The sequence below is a fragment of the Vanessa tameamea genome, chromosome W (assembly GCF_037043105.1).
Source record: "Vanessa tameamea isolate UH-Manoa-2023 chromosome W, ilVanTame1 primary haplotype, whole genome shotgun sequence".
In the NCBI taxonomy this organism is placed as follows: domain Eukaryota; kingdom Metazoa; phylum Arthropoda; class Insecta; order Lepidoptera; family Nymphalidae; genus Vanessa; species Vanessa tameamea.
In genome coordinates this window covers 1,032,036-1,037,473 of record NC_087340.1, presented here as the reverse complement: position 1 = coordinate 1,037,473, position 5,438 = coordinate 1,032,036, and the positions used below count along the sequence as shown (strand labels likewise).

General features: G+C 34.5%; 1 pseudogene; it reads left to right on the top strand.

Moving 5' to 3' along the window:
* The first annotated feature begins 3,282 nt into the window (after window positions 1-3,282).
* LOC135194603 (uncharacterized) lies at window positions 3,283-4,656 on the top strand (annotated as a pseudogene).
* Window positions 4,657-5,438: the final 782 nt, after the last annotated feature.

Sequence of the window (5,438 nt, the reverse complement as noted above, 5' to 3'; positions counted from 1 at the left end):
AGTTTCTGTTAGGCAAATAATGTCGTAATCGCAATTAAGCACGTTTTTATAAAATTGATTAGTTTTAGTCCGTAAACCTCGGACGTTTTGATAAAAAATATTTAAGAACATGTTGAATACTTAAAACACAAATAATAATTGTATATATTACATATCTGTAATAAAAATTCCTTCATAGTTTATATTTCTAATAAGTCATAAATAAATGATTCCCGCAATGAACGCAGCTCAGATAAAACGAATAAAATCATAAAAGAATATACAACACTAACAATAAAGTAATAACTAAAAAAGTCATGAAAATGGACATTAACTAAAAAAGTAAAGTTATGAAAAAATACTAACAAAAAAAAATTAGACACTTGAAACTTATGTTTTAAATAAAACAATTTCGTACTTATACGATTTTTTTTAAACAATCCTCAGAAGTGATGTGCAGGACAGGCGAGCTTTCTGTGCGTCTAACCATAATCGTGCAGTTACGTACCCAACAAAACAAATAACCCTTTTCCTTTGACTTTCGCTTTGCCTCATTGAATAAACTTTTATTGCAAGTAGAAAGGTGATCATTAACGTAAATTTGATTTTGCATTCCTGAAAATCCTACATCGCAAGCTCTTATAGTTTTTAATTTTCGAAGCGATGACAAAAAATCGTCTTTTTTGTAACGAGCTTGCATTTTTAAAATAATTGGTTTAGGCCTGATGTCATTGGAATCATTCTTAGTCGCTACTCTTGTGATAAAGTCTATGTCAGTAAGCGGGTTCAAAGGGAAATTGCACTTATCAGCGAGCACCTTTATTAACTGTATAAGGTTTTCGCCTTTCTTTTGGGGAACTCCACTAATTTGGATATTTGAACGTCGAACCTATTGTTCATTCCTGTAATGGCTATCTTTTAAATCTTTCATAGAATTCTTTAGCTCATTTAACTCCAATTCGATGTTATGTATTTTTGTAACTTCCTTGTCAAAATTATTAACTTGATCCATGACCATATCAATTGATGATTCAACGAGCTTAAAATTTTTTTGTCCATTCGTTTACAGTTTCGGTAACTTTTTTAAACTCATTGGTTATAAAACTTTTAAATGATTCAATAGATGAATTTAAATAAGTGAAACGTTCATCAAAGTGGTCTATTATAGATTTAGTATTCAAGTTCGAATAGGGCTGTGCAACATCTAAATTGGTTTCGTTGGCGACATTAGGTGTAATGGGACTTATGTTATTATTTTTTTTGGCCTGTTTACAACTTGGACATTTCCATTTAGCTTTATTCATTGGTAGAATATTTTTAAAGTCTGCAAGCGAAATTCCCACGCAGCCATGATGACATATATTTAAGCAAGCAGTACATTTAATAGATTCTTCAACTTTCAATAAGCATGAGCAATGTTTACACTCCATTCTATTCGCTTTTAAATAAATGTAGGTAAGCTTTAAAGAGTTAACACAACGTATTCAATTTACCTTGCTCTTCGATAAAAGCTCGCGCCCAAAAAGTCGTAAGCGCCGCGTATATCGCGTACTTACGCGTTCTCTTCAAATAGTATGCACTTCAATGTAATTACTGTGATTGTTTTAGTATTTTAAATATTTTTATTATACTGTGTCTTTGTATATTATTAAAAACAAGCACAAATATACTTTAATACTTATTAAACAACATGAAATAAAAAAGTCACTTCCAATAACACTTTTATAAGGAATTAGGGATTATTTTATATAGCACAAACGATATAGCACCGTACGTGGATTGTGTACTTTTATATATGTAACATTTAATTCCTCCTGAACATATTCAAGAGCTTTTTCTATGGTTTCGGGTCGCATACACCGAATTCGTGAACCCAAAGGTTCTTTTAAGCCGCGAACAAATGCCTGCATAGTAACTTTTCTGTAAAGATCGCGTTTGGCGTCGATCGTAGTCGGTAAAGTCTCGTAAAGTGTAACGTAAGTCATTATCGTACTGAATAGCGTTTGGCAATGGCTATAAAATTCCTGAGGAGTCTTATTTCCTTGTACGGCTAACGAGAGGTCGTTGTATAAAGCTGTTTCGTCCCGTTGGTCAGAAGAATTATTAATTAGTGAAGTTCTGATACCAAGCCAACTATCTGGTATGCCATTAGAATTAATAGTAGCGGCGGCAGTACCCGTAATTTTATTTAGTATCCCGTTTAATAGACACAAGTTAGATAATTCGCTATCAGGCGCGGTGTTTAAATATTGTGTTACAATTTGGTCGCAAATATTAATAAATCTCGTAAGTACATTAGGGTTTCCGTCAAAGTCGGGCACAATCCTAAGGATTTTATAAATGGTGTCCGGATCTTGAGACATATTAGGATTTGTATTATCTAAACCTATTAACTTAGAATTAAGTTCTAAATTTAAATTTCTGTTACAATCTAAACTACGACGTCGGGCCTGCTGCGATGCAGATTCCCGATATCTATGAACTCTAGGGTGATAAATTTTGGATTGGAAATACAACTAGGATAAGAGCAACACGAGAAAAGTTCAAATGTACTCACATATACTTCATTTCTGGTTTCTCTTCGTGAATCGAAGTCTGGATTCGCCTTCCGGTTCTGCAGCTGGTCCGTAGATTCTGGATACTAGGGATGACCTAACTGTCCCTATCTAGTATCCTACCGACTGCGCCAGTTACGTTAGCTACAGTCGAAAGGTCGAAAAAAAACCAAAAACTGATTTAAACTTATTTAATTAAAAAGAAATTACAATAAAACTTATTTCCTAATTAGCATGTCTAACCTACTCGATGTAAGTAATTAGAATGAATATGAAATAATAATTAAATTATAAAATCACATTTGCAATGTTCCACTTAGTTTGGTTCTCACGATGAAGGAATCGCTGCATCATCGGTCCTCTTGATGTGTGTGTGTACGTAACTAGAGTATACATACAGTAGGCAAACGAGGTTAACAACCAAGTGACGTTATCATAAACCCGACCAATCAGGAGCAATTTGTGTCACGTGACGAACGTTTAAAAAAATGCATTTTAATTAATGGTTTTTTGAATAAATTAATTATTATTTTCAACTTTCGTTAGTAAATAACCATTTTTAAACTCATAATATATACTGATTACAATAATTGACACTTTATTTTTCGCATTGTCAAATAACCTATATGTATATCGTTCGAACTTACCTTGTGTTTACTCGTTTCGATATTAACGTCACCGTTTATATGATATTGCGTTGTTAAATGCTATTATCTCAGTTTAAAAAAAGTAAAGCAGAAACTTAGCAATGGAACAAGAATTCATTAAGGAAAATAGCTCTAATTTGCCGAGAATTGACATTGCAATGACGAGACAGAGACCATGTAAGTATTATGTGTAATAATAGTTATTAAAACACAGTGTAGTACTCAAACTTCCATAAAATACATACTTATATTATTTCTATTATAAGGGTTCATGTTTAAGGTTATGTTATGAAAATATCACTTAAATATATTTTTATTTATTTTAGATCCTCTCGACCATCGTACGGTGATGACGCTGTCAGCTATGTACATCTTAAACGTAGTGGGAAAATGTGCACAGTGAAGGGCAAAATTTGTCCAGAACATATGGTACATACAAGGTTGTATGCTGTCGCAGTAGTAGTAGATGAAGAAGAGGAAGCTGCTATTTCCATACAATGTAACGATTGTGTCTCTTTTAAAGGAGGCTGCAAACATACTATAGCATTCCTCGTGTGGATCCACTGGAGGAGTGAAGAGCATCCTGTACAGCTGTAGTGGAAGAAATCAAAACTGTCCAGGGTTGGAACTAGCCTGAAGTACATGACAGCTAAGGACTTGTCAAATGGTGCACCTAGCTTACTATCAAATACTAAACATATTGATAAGTTTTTGGTCATTGGCAGAAGAAAAAAATAAAAAATAACTGCAAGTTATTAAAATATCAACCTAGCTATATTTGTAATAATACTCAGTTTATCCATGCACCAGCTTGTGCTGAAATATAATCCTGCCAAACATTTTTAGAAAAGATTGTGCTGTCTAATAAAATTGTTGCTCAAATAGAGAAAGAAACCAGAGAACAGCACCAAAAGAGCCTTTGGTTTGAATTGCGATATGGTCAAATCACAGCATCAAAAGCATTTCAATTCAGTCAGTGTAAAGAGACTGATACAAGTCTTATAGCATTAATAATGGGAGGGAGTATACTAGACACACCAGCCATGAAATGTGGTAGACTACTAGAGAGTAAAGTGCGAAAAACTTTCAGCATTAAACTTGGCAAAAAAATTAAGAAGTGTGGACTCATGTTGTCTAAAGAGTACCCAATGATAGCAGGATCTCCGGATGGGATCTGTGAGGATGCTGTCATTGAGATCAAGTGACCTAACCTAACAAGTGTGAAGAGATATAAAAATTATGTCAACAGTGGCAAACCAACCGAAAAATTTAATGCACAGATACAAATGCAAATGTATTTGGCAGGGCTACAAAAGAGTTACTTTTGTGTAGCTGATAGTAACTTCAGCATAAATAAAAATGTTGAAATTATAAGTGTGATGTTTGATGACAGATATATGTCTGATTTCCTTAAACTTTTAGTGTATCTGTGGAAAGAAAAAGTATATCCAGTATTGTACCAAAGTACATTGTGATTTTTATTGAAAATTAAAAGCACAAATGATAATTTTGTTGTTTTATTTAATTAGAGTCTTGCAAATTTATGAAAGCACATGCAATTACAATAATATCATCAAGTACTTTTACAAAATTTGTGTTTAGACATGCATGGGGCTTTAACATATTAAATTCTCTTAAATGTCTAATTAACCTCTCAACATGAATCCTTTGTTTCCTTTACTTCACTTTTAGATAACTTGGCTCCAGTGACAACACTTGGGGGCCGTACAAGTTGTACCCCCTTCTTACGTAAGTAATGTTCTATATGCTTGAACACTCTGTCTGCCATTACACACATACCAGGTTCTAAACAGTTGATAAAATCACAAGTTTGACCGAATATGTCTGTGACTATTCCTCCGTAGCTTGGTGAAACAGTTTACTAAACCATTTGGTGTACAAGACACTAGATATTTAATGGTATTGGAACGCTACCAAAACTGGGCTAACGCATCGGCGTCTCGTGATGTAAATACCAGCGCATTCAGAAAGGAATATAACTCTGCCTCTAGGTCCTTCAAAAACGTGATTGCTAGGGCGAAGACGGAGTACATTGGCAGAATTGGCGAGAGACTGGTGCGCCTCCCTTCAGGAACACGTGCGTTCTGGTCTCTCGCCAAGGCTGTCTTAGGGAATTTCTGTCAGCCTTCCTTACCATCTCTGCACAAGGACGGTGAGTCATTGGCCCATACAGCGAAGGAGAAAGCTGATCTTTTAGGCTCTCTCTTCGCGGCGAACTCGACTCTGGATGACCGAG